Raw genomic sequence first — 12,647 nt, forward strand, 5'->3', positions numbered from 1 at the left:
CTCTCTCTCTCTCTCATCTGTTCTCATGAGAGTTAGGTGTATCCTATCTGAAACTCATCATATCTTTCTGATTCATCACTTTGTCTTCTCCTCAATCAGACATTACTTTCAAACATGCTGTCCTTCTATGAACCAACTTTACCTACATTGCTTGGGATTAAAGATGTATAGTAAGGATGGGTCTGTATTCTAGACTGTGGGATTAAATATGTGTGGCATGTTGGCATTCCAGATGTATCACAGAAATGTGTTGCTGGTTTTAAAATTCCCCTTCAAAATGGTTAGTCTTTGTATATCTACATGCCATTGTCTTTGAAAGCAGAATCATCTGGGTGAACAGACATATATATATATATATATGTGTGTGTATATATGTGTGTGTGTACATATATATATATACATGTGTATGTGAATAATCATTTGTAGTCATAGGTTTAAAACCTATAATCATATAGTTATATAAAAAGTGGGTGGCAAGGGTACTTGTGCCTAAACAAATGCTTTTTAAGTAATAACTTTAATCAATCCAGTATGCATCCACAATTTCCACTCCTAAAAGCCTGTACTTTACACACAGAAAAAAGATCATCTGTTAAGTCAATCAATAGATGCATATGGCTTCTTCCTCTCTACCATGAACTAAGTCAGGCCGGGATTAAAATATTTAAAACAAGTGCTTTCTCCGAGCCTCCAGTCCAACACAAAGATTCACACACTCATTAAATAATCACAAAGCAAAGAAAAGTGTGCAATTATAACAAATGCTATAAAACAGAGAAATATAGCTCCAGGAATGTACATTAGATTGGAACTGTCCACAGAGATCAGGAACGATCTTGCTACTGTGTTCAACATGAACTTAGAAGGTATTAAATGTTATCTCAGTGAAGAAAAGAAGAGAAAGCATGGATAGCAGTGCACTTAAAGACCCTTTGACAGAAGGATATAGAGTGTTCTGACTGGAATAGAGACACTATAAAAAAAGAAGGTGCATACAAGGATTCCAGCTTCTGCAAGTGACTGAGTACAGAGAATCAAATTTGGATGAAACATTACTGAATTGCTTTATTCAGGAAAAATTATAGTCAGATTTGCATTTTAAAAGGTCCCTGCCTGTTTTAGGGGAATAAATTAATAAAAGACATGCCTGGATGATAGCATAGAATTGTGACACTGATGCACTTGTCTTGATGAAAGGCAAAGATAGCATGAATTAACAGAGCCTAGTAAGTATGGGAACATGGGCACATTTGAACACTAATTAAGTCAGCAAGAGTGATAACATTTGGATACTGGGTTACCTTTGGACAGCTCTGTCTAATGTGATTTTCTAGGGTTTTTGTTAGCACGCCTGAATGGAAATTTTACCAAGATATGCACATGTAGTATTATGAGAAAATCTGTAATTAAATATTTAATTCAAGAAATTGAAAGCCTAGGTCATCTATATTACTGTTTCTTTCAATAGTGACAGATGTTATAAAACCTTTACCCTGACCAAAACAACTATTTAAAATTTTACGTGTATTTTATGGATCAATATCTTCAGGTATATTTCATATTGTACATCATTTACATATTCCATGAATCTGAATGTAAGAAATTTTACCAAAGTTATATTCTACAATGTATATCTTGTGCCTCACTTGCCCACTGGGAAGAAAGATGATTTCTAATATATGCCTCAGGTTTAGGTGTATGACCTGTTTCTATTGGTTAACAAATAAATGTTCACTCTGCTGAGCCTCACAGGCAATCACCAAATGTATATCCTCCTATAGAAAAGCTCCCACACTGCATCAATCCGAAAGAGAGGATTCAGTACCAGGGTCCCTATTGTCAGGAAATGCAGCTCTCCCTCAGAGCAGAGATGCCTTCTGCCAGCTGCTTTTAGCACTTATCTCTTCATGTGGCTTAAGGGGAAAATAACGTATTTCCTTCCCCAGGGAAAGAACTATTTGGGTGCAGCTGCATTTGAAAAGGAATTGCTGACTTAGGATCTGATTCCACTATGAGCATTTTATAAAAATACTATTTATAGCTCTTACATTCACTGCATACTGTAAACACATAAGACATAAATTATATGCCAAATCAGCTCCTCTGCCAATCCAGAAATAATAAAGAAACAAACTAAAAGAACTACTTAAATTGCAGCTGGCAAGCTGAGAGAAAAAAATATTTAAAAGAAAAATCATATAAAGAAGACAAAAATGTCACGTTTTCAACGTGCATTTAGATTCATACAATTATCTCACATGGCATTAAACTACAATCTTTGGGTAAATATTTGTTTGATTAGTTTCTAGGATTTCAGATTCTCATACCATCATGATCATAAGGATTTCAAACACATATCAGGGGCTCAAAATGTATGACAAAGACAGCAGTATGCCATCTGCCTTTGTTTTAAAAGGTTGAGACGATTATAAAATCCATTCTCGTAAAGTAAGTTATGTAATTTTCTCACATGGCTATGTTTCCCTACTTCAGAAGATATGATCAAATCAGAATATATACGACTTGGCCAACCAGAGTGTGGTCATGTAAAGAAAAATTCACCTAAACTATAAATACTTACAAAGTGACAATAATGCTGTGCATATGATATTCAAATTACTTTGTCTTTTTGAACATTGTGGTAACACAACCATCAAAAATATATATCAATTTCTTGTTCAACTTAAAGTATGTACCATTGTGTTTGTGGGGCAGGGCATCATCAACTATAAAAGCAAATTAACATTGAGTCATCAATGCATAATCACAGAAACACTTATTTGGTAACGTAGGAAATAATTATTTGTAGTCTATAGCCATCCCTCCAGAAAATATCATAATTACTGCCTAAGAATATTGAACTGAAATCCTTCAAAACAGTCAGAAAAAGATATATTTAGAATATATTGTATAAAATATCTATTTTCTACAGTAAAAGATCAATAAACATTTTATTTTATTGAAAATAGATATTTTTTATATAATATATTTTGATTACGGTATCCCCTGCTGTTTTCAAGGATTTCAGTTGTGAGTGTTTGTGTGACACAGAAAGACAAAGAGACAGAAAGAGACACACAGAAAGACAAAGAGATGAGAGAGAGAACAGGTAGGTCACAGGTATGGGACTCAGACCATCAGCATTGGTAGCAAGTGTTGAGTCTTGATGGAAAAAATGTTCTTTAGGTCTCCAGACAAAATTAAGTCATTAAAATAAAAAAAAATGTGAACTCTTTCTTAACATCTTTCTCTCACTGATCACCCAGACAGCTTCAAAGAACCCTTTCCAATTATTTCATAGCCTTTCACTTAGATACATATGTTACCTTTTTCAATATCCCATTAAGTTGACACAGGCCAACTATTATGTGGCTTTATTTAGAACTCAGGCAATAGTATTTTCTTTATTAAGGAGGTAAAAACAAAAATAAAACTGAACACTTTCTTCTAATGACCCACATATAGGAGCAGTGATTGAGGGTCTGTGAGGGAAGATATTCTAGCTTGTAAAGTTCCTCATGATGCAAACATGGTTTTAGTTTGAGTCTCAAAACTGCATCAACATGGAAGAAAGGAAAGAATCCACTCCCCAAGTTTTTGTCCTCTGACTTTTCTAACCACCTCTATCTATCTATCTATCTATCTATCTATCTATCTATCTATCTATCTATTATCTATCTATCTATCTATCTATCTATGTAAAGGTATAGGTATAAGTATAGGTATAGATAGAGATCCATCAGTAATAATGATGATAACGATAATAATTTTAAAGAAACACAGTTCATTTCTTTATAATAACATGTAATTCATACTCTAAGATTGCAAAGCAGTCATAAGTACTCTTATCTATATAAGAAAAATTTAAATAGTCATAGCACTGCTTTTTAAATGACCAATAAAGAATATCTTGAATAATTTTTAGCTATGTGATCATGATAGAATTCTGATTATTCACTTGTGCATTTAAAGTCACCTGGCCTGAAGCACTGAACAAAACATTTGCCGGGTAGAACTAAAGCTTATTCAGGATCTTCAGCTGTTACACTGAGTTAAATGTTCTACTAAGGGCAGAACTGAAAACAAACCTGTGCCCTCTATTCTTTCGACCCCTATTTTCTTTAGCAGTCTTCATGGGGATTCACACCACTTACTTCACTTAGCAATTTGTTACATGCTTGTGCTCACCTTTACTTGCCTGTTTGTTCACTCGTTTAAAGAAGAATGTTAAGCAGTTTCATCCATGCTGGTCTGAAATCCACTATGAACCCCTGCCATCCTTGAAACTGTGGTTATCCTCTTAACCTCCTGAATTCTAGGATTATAGATATGAGCCACCATGCCTGGAGCCACCTTCACAATTTTTATGATATTTCCTGGACCTCCTTCTGTTGTTTTCTGCTGTTCTCTCAGTCCACACTTGGACCAGTGAGATGTCCCAGGAAACGACAACAACAAAAACCCCACTAGTCACCAAGTCTAAGGTCCTAGGTTCCTCTCCAACCTTATAGTGAAAGGAAAGAACTGACTGCCTCAAATTGTCTTATGGCTTCCACATCTAAGTTATGACATGTGATGTACACCCACACATATGCATACTTAACCCAAATATAAATAAATAAATAAATAAATAAATAAATAAATAAATAAATTTGTTTATAGTCTATGCTTATATTTTCATATATGGACACACTATAGAAAATGATAGACTTAATTTGTGTTTGATTGACAGCCTTTAAGAACATTTGGCATAAGTGGTGGCTTACACCTATATTCCTAGGTTTTAGTAGATGGAGGGTCAAGATAGTACAGTTCAATGTTATATTTGGCTACGTGGTGAACTCTGGTCCTGGCTGAACAACATGTACATGAAACTATATAAGTAAAAACCACAAAAAAGGCTAGAACACACAGTACCAAGGAATCAAATTTTAGCAGATTGAGAATCAGCTAAATAGTTGATTAGAATTTGTAATCCAAATCACTCTGACAGTGGCACTAATTAAATGATATAATCCACAGTCTAATTACTATTAGATAAGATTGTCATAATTATTTGGTTTTGAGATGGGTACTATTATTTTCAACTTTGGGATGATGTGACAGAAATTACTGTTTACTTCAGACCATAAATGAGTTAAGTTAAATCTGTAATGTTATATCCCTGAAGACATTCCTGTTCTTCAGGGTGTTCCAACCAACCATTAAGGTTATACTCACCACTCCAGGGCTGACATATTTCCTTCCCATTTCCCACTCTTCATCCAATGCTCAGTTACAAAGCTCTGCATTTTGTCTAAGGAAGTTGAGCAACCTCTCTGGATACTTTGAGAAGAGAAACTAAGTTCAATTCATATTTAGCCTTTGTCTATGGGAAATGATACTTTTCTTTGGAATAAGAGTTATATTTTCCAGAGTTTTAACTGAACAGTTCATCCAGGCAGGCTTAAGCAGAGAGGAAATTTGAGTTTACTTATTTAAGATAATCCACCTAGTTCTGAGACTTGGGATCAGTCTGATCAAATCCCCTGACATTATTGTGACATTTAACCTTCCCCTTCACATTAAATTGTCAAGACTCATAATGGGACAGTAAAGAAAGTGGCAACTTTGGTGCCTACACATAACTCCAGTTTCTCATCTTTTCAAAAGCTTTTACAAATCCCAAAACAGAAATCTCCTTTCTTTTCTTATCCTTTCAAAACTTTGCTTTCAAACTAACCTTTATGGAAGTTGTTTTTATATTAGTGGCATATATTGTGCTTCTGTCTATATGAAAGCACAGGATTCCAACCCTGGTTCTCAGCCACTTACCAATGTAATTCATACCAAGCTTAACATAGTGGTTTGCATTCAGAAAAACCTCATAACATGCTTGTCTAATTGAACTGCAATTTTTTATTCTATTTTTTAAAAAGAAAAGGAAATCAAAATTCTGTTTTTTTTTTCTTCTCTGGAGCAGACAACCCAGTGAAGTGAGTAAGTCCCAATGGAGAAGCTGTACACTCTCCAGCCTTCTGACAGTGAGCCAGTTAACTGATCCCAATGGGAGAATTACTTGTTTGATTTCTCCACCCATTCACTCTGATAATTCATCCTCAGCTGGCCATAGTCTGTGGGCATCCTTGAGAGTTATGCTGAAATGAGGAGAAAAAATGTTAAATCTTAGCAGTGGTTAAAATCATGTTTGAAGCTGAGGCATTTTTGGAGCAGCTGGGAGTTAGCTTCCACTTAGTTTATTTTAGGCAAGTGGAAAGTCTTCATTTTTAACTGAAAATAGAATATTGTTTCATGTTTTATAATTTTATTCCTAATGATTATGGGCATAACAATGTCTCTAAAGCAATGAACCAAACAACTAATATTTTCAAGATTGTATTTATTTTTATTTTATGTGCATTGTTGTTTTTCCTGCACATGTGTCTGTGTGAGGGTGCCAAATCCACTGGAAATGTAGTTACAGACAGCATTGAGCTACTATGAGGTGCTGAAAATTGATCCTAGGTCCTCTGGGAGAGCATCCAGTGCTCTTAACCCCTGAGACATCATTCCAATCCCAACATCCAATATAATTAAGACTTGATTTTATTGTTGAAGAACTGAGTTACAGATGAAAGCTTAAATAACTCATTGGAGATGACAAAGAATAAGAGACAGAGTGTCTGGATGTCATAAAGACCTGCTTGAAGATAAGTTTCCATTCACTAATAAGAGTTAATATTCCCCCACACACACTGGAGCTTAGAACACATTATTAGAAACCAAGTATATCACAGGCAAATAAAAACAGTTCGTAGCTTCATTGATACAACAAGGGATTTTACATTCGGCCTAAATACAGAGAGTAGCAGATTCCCTTGCCTACAGATCTCTGGCTTGCAAGTATCTCCCACCACAAGATTACTCTGTATAATACATAGCCCTTGTTCAGTAGAGGGATCCAATTATTCTTTTTCAGGCTTACAAAGTCCAATACATTCACTCTCTCTTTCCTTCACAAGTCTAATAGCAAAAACTACTTTTTCCATGTCCCAAATCCATTATCAGTGGAAGAAAAGTCAGGTAAAACAGAGATGGCAGTTAAGGAATGGACAGAATATTATTGGCACATGCCCAGCTAGTGACAAACAAAAGCAGTACACCATGACTTGAAAATAAGTCACATTACAAGGAGAATGAGAACAACTACATCAACTAAGCTAAGGAGTGTGAAGTAGTAAGGTGATTGAGAGTTACTGGTTTTACTAGTACAACTTAAAAGCAGTGGAGGGCAAGCACTTAGATACAAGTTATGGTAACATGAACAAGAAAATACTTCACAGCTGTTCAAAAACCACACCAAGTTGTCTGCATCATTAATTCCAGTGTTTCACAATTAGTAAAATACATAGCTACATATTCCTGTGAGATTAAAAATACCTTTCCACCTGAATCACACTGGGGCTAGGACAGTAACACAGTCCTAACAAGTGTGTGCATCAAATGTCTCAGCCACTTCTTTCATAGAGCTACACAATTAAATCTGTACAAGGGGCTGGGTGGTTGGGGACAAATATAAGTCAAAATAATATTGTGCTCATTCAGTAAAAGAAACCCTGATGAAAGATTATTTGCCAAGAAGCTTAGACTATTAAGATTTTTATTGCATTTTTAGATAACCTGGAAGTTCTTATCCTGAAGGGGAAAAGTTGTTTTTAAAACTACCTGAACAGATGCTAAAGTGCTTTATCAATCAACTTCACATGGATTTCCTGGGATGACAAGAAATTATAAAGGGATACCAACAATTTCATACAATGGTATATCCTCAAATCATCTATGACTACAATTATGTATCAAGAACTGATCATCACAATCCTTTAGATAGTCAAACTACAAGTACAAAGCTGAAATATGGTATGACAGACCTTCAGAAGAGAACACTCTCTTCTTATACTTTAAATAATCTGCTTCAGATTACAGTTCACAAACAAAAGGGTTCTGATTATTCAGTCTTTAAAACTGCAGTTAAAAACTGAATACTTTGTAAAAGTTAAGGTCAAGGGTTACAGTGAGAGAATGCTTGCTATTGAAAAGTACACGTTTGCTTGATGGAACTCATGACAGCGTGTAAACTGGACTGAGCACACTCGACTCAACTGGTATCAAATCAACACATCAATACTACAAGAATTAAATATTTTTCTAATACTATAGAAATAAAAACATTAATATGGCAGTTATGTTCTTTAGGTACAATTTAGTGATTTTTTAAAAAAAAATATTGAATTTCAATTGAAATTGTGAACTCAACCAAAGGGTCAAAAACTTAAAGAAAATGAAAAAGAATAAAAAAAAAAAGAAAGAAAGAAAGAAAAGAAAAAGTAACTTTCAGCTAACAATGTAAGTTGTTTAAAGTTTCTAACACTTAACCTATCTGGGTTTTAAGATTATTTTATTAAAAAATACAAGATTTCCGAAAAAAGATCAGTACAATTATCTTAATGTATAAAGTCATAGCTGTAGCAGTTTTTAACTAAAATTTAAAAACACAACAAGGAGGGCAGTCCTTTAGACTAATCTATTTTATACCCTTTTAAAACATCAAATTACCATCCAACAAAGGACAATGAAGTTTACAACTGAGACAAGGGTATATGACTCAGGCATATGCAGTCCATCCTGCCCACTGGACAACTTTGCTGCTGAAATTTCTTAAACCCTACCAAACCAAAACAGAAGGCTGACTGATACAAACTAGGAGGATTTCCATGTAATTTTCAATTGGCTCTTTTAAAAAAGAAATGCTTCCTGTCTCCCCAGAACACAAAAAGCAAGAGCTACATGCAGCAATGTGAGTATTAAGACATATCTCAAGTCTTCTCAAAGGAGTCCAAGCTGGGGATAGGATAAGTGACAAAACTGATAGAAAAAACCCTGCTATTGACACCATAACAAACAATAAATTTAGATAATTTAAAATTTTTAAAAAAAAAAAAGGCAAGAGGCAGCATTTCAGCAGCAAAGAGCTCAATAAAAAGTATATTGTAGAGGGTACAAGAAAGTTGGGTTAAAAGAAGGCAAAAAGTGAGCCACCGGGATGGCAAAGGCCTCAAAGGAAATATGGTGTCGTGGTTCTGGGAGGAATAACACGTTCTGAATCTGGAACTGCTCTGAATAACTTTGGTTCTCTTGTATTGACATCTTTGCTACCATGATGGAAGCAACGTTTCCACAGCGATAGCAGTAGTTAGGAGCGGACCACACTGTGACCAGCTTCTCGTCAAATATAAACTTGTGGCCTTCGTGCACAAGCTGATGTGCTCTGCAGATGAGTTTTAAGTTATTGATATGAACAAACTCGTTTGTGACTTTTGCTCCAAATAGCCAACCTGTTCCTCTGGGACTGATTGCCCAAATGTCCACATCTTCAGGATCTGACCACACCAGGTCACAAAATGCTCCTTTGTGAGGTATTTCCTGATTTTGTTCAGTAGTTCGAATTTGATCCAGTGTTTTGATATCAGGAGACAAACCACCATGAACACACAAAATCTGCTCATCTATTAAAGCTGCTACTGTGAGCATGTCAAAAACTTTGGTACAGTATCTCCAGGCATTAGCATTTCCATACTTAGTTTGGCATGCATCATAAAATCCATACACCTGGGTTATCTGTCTACTCTCATGATTTCCTCTTAAAAGTGTAAATACGGTCAGGCCACTTAACCTTTAGTGTAAGAAGATAAGTGAAGGTCTCCAAACTATAGTAACCTCTGTCTACAAAAGCACCCATAAATATGTAGTTTGTGTCAGGAACCTGACCTCCAGTTCTGAACAGATCACGAAGATCATAAAACTGTCCATGTAAGTCCTTGCACACTGTTACTGGCGTTGACACTGGCTGAACATTTGACTCTTCCAAGAGCAGATCACAAACATAGTCACATAGCTGCTTCAGATCGCTCTTGGGAATGTGCTTGCACTTCCGCGATATCTCCACATATTTGTCCAGACCCAGCGGCACCATTTTAGGAAGAACAAGCCCCGGCAACAGCAGCAGGGGCGGCTGTAGTAGCAGAGGCAGTGGTGGACGCCGAAGCCGGAACCCTTCTTGAAGAAAATGCTGGAGTCTTTTCTAACTACAGCAGAGTTTTTCATTTTGTTTTGTTTCTATTTGTCTGTTTTTGGAAGAATGCCTGTAAATAAGAAGCAATATATAAGAGCTTAGTGTAGAATGCGAAGTGTATTGAATTTCATGCTAACTAAATAATTTGAGGTTTATTCTGACGCTGTTCCTAGGTAGCTTCTTCCCTGAGCGAATTTACATAAATAACAATTCATTGTAGAAACAAGACAATTTATGGTAGCTTGTTGTAGTATTTATAGTGAAAGATTATTGAGGGAAAAAATAGATGTTTATGATTGAATCGTAGAAAATGATCTTGATTAAATGGCTGTGGTGAGACTGGATATGAAGTTCTAGAAAATATTTGATGTAATAGTACAAGGCTAGACCTTTTCATTCTACTTTTTCCATCTTTTAATTTTCTAACTGTATAGGAAATAATGGTTCATATTTTATTTCACATCCTGTATAAATAATCCCCATACCATGATCATTTGAGTGATGGTGCAACATGAATATACACTCAGTAGAAACTGGGCATTGGATTTTGAATTTCCATCTTCTTCTGGCTGAACATATACTACAATTGTCCTGATGATAGGCTGCAGTCCAATCACCTGTGGGACTGTGTAAGGGTATCCTGGTTCTCGGCTGTGCATGGGCCTGGAACTCCAAGACTCCAAGGGAGAAACGGCAGGTGTTCCGCCACATCCCCAGAACCCAGAGTACCCACATGCAGTCTCCTCTCCAGACCTACATTGTTCAGTCAAGTAGGCCATTATAGCCCCTCCCAAAGTGCACAGGAAGAGGGTGTGACTATAGGCCTCAGGCCCTAGGGATTTACATACTAATGAAGGCCAGAGGGTGGAGCAAATTAAGCATGCTTCTCCAGAACCTCTCCTTTTCTCCCTCCCTATTTAACTCAGGTCTGGCCTGAGTTTTACGGGGTAGGGGTGGGGGTTACATCCAAATCCATCCACCATTTGTCATGACAATAAACCCTTTTGGATTCAAGGACTTCCTTGTGTCTTTGGGGTCTGCCGTTGCCAAAGCCGCCAGCCTCTGGAACCCTAGACCTTCTCCTGTGTGTGGGACCCGCAGTGTGGAAAGCCTACGGGACCACCGCTGCTGGCCCCCTTTTCTCCCCACAGTCACCTTCAAGGTTATCAGAGCATCCAGTGCTTTAGAGTGCACTGCATTACTGAGCTATAATGATCATTAGGTTAGGTGTATTATAGATTTTACACTTGTCTTGTTTCCCAGTTACCACAACTGTATCAGGCCATAACCCAATCTTCAGTTCAGGAGGATCTTTTCATTATTGAATGAGTACCTGTAACTATCACTAATCTACACCTTCAGATGTAGAGATGAAGATAAGGAATCAAGTCTTCCAGAAGATTAGAACAAACGGAAAACAAATGAAAACCTAATGTAAATTCAGTTAGCAGTTGATTCAAGGAGGAAAGGTTGAGGCTAATGAGTGACATAGACAGGGGAGAGGTTTGCTTGAGAGTTTTCTGGTAAGGTATCTGTGAGATGATCTTCAAATTAGGACCTTCATGAGAAACAGAAATGTCTTGTCAGAACTAAGCAACAGATAGATTTCCTTGAAGGATTCCTATTGATGCCATGCCCTATCTCTGACATCCTTTAATACAGCCTTGTGGTTTTCTCTAAGGTTAGGTTAGCATCAGCTTGCATTGATAATAAACTACTTAGATGACAAAGAAAGAAATAAGGCAATATATGATAGCTTGTTGCAGTATTCATGGTGAAAGATTAATGGAGGAGAAAAGAAACACTTACTGTTAAATCATAGGATATAATCTTGATTAATGGAAATATTGAAATTGCATATGAAGGTCTAGAAAATAAACAAAAAACCAAAAACATTGAATCTCAGAATATATCTGAAAGGATTGGAATTATCTTTTGCAAGTGATAAAAAACTAAAGATAGATAGTAAGTGTGGGGAGACAAATGATAAATTCAGATTGCAATTAAAATATTTTATGATAATCAGATTGCTACAAGGAAACAGTAAAATCAGGTATAGAGTTCGTTTCTGGTAACTTTTTTTCACTTTTTGTTTTATTATGTTTTAAAGCAAATGTACATACATATTTATAATAAAATAGCTCCAAACTCACAATCTTTTCTCAGCCTCAGGAAGACATGAATTGCAGATAATAGATCATCAATAACAAAGTTTTTGTAAAGTTTATTCTCAGGTCTTTGTCTATAACTAAGGAATGTAGCCATTATAATTCAATATACCAAGCACCAAAATTATAGCATAGATAGGTACACATTGCCCTCCAGATTATATAAATAAACTGGACATGGTAATATATACCTTTAATCCATGCACTCTCTCTGGAGGTATAGTCAGGAGGATTTCTGTGAGCTCAAGACCAGGCTGGTCTACATGAGTTTTTCCAGGATAGCCAGAACTGTATAACTAGATCTTATTTGAGTGAAAGGCAGAAAGAGAGAGAGAGAGAGAGAGAGAGAGAGAGAGAGAGAGAGAGAGAGA

At 36.1% G+C, this 12,647-nt stretch overlaps 1 protein-coding gene and 1 pseudogene across 1 annotated transcript in view; one reads left to right on the forward strand and one right to left on the reverse strand.

Annotated features, from left to right (window-relative positions):
- The window catches only part of Grm5 (glutamate metabotropic receptor 5), a 492,924-nt gene that overhangs the window by 318,511 nt on the left and 161,766 nt on the right, over positions 1-12,647 (forward strand). The window lies entirely within an intron of this gene.
- Positions 9,092-10,009, reverse strand: LOC114627031 (annotated as a pseudogene).

The sequence above is a fragment of the Grammomys surdaster genome, unplaced genomic scaffold (genome assembly GCF_004785775.1).
Source record: "Grammomys surdaster isolate TR1022 unplaced genomic scaffold, NIH_TR_1.0 242, whole genome shotgun sequence".
NCBI lineage: Eukaryota > Metazoa > Chordata > Mammalia > Rodentia > Muridae > Grammomys > Grammomys surdaster.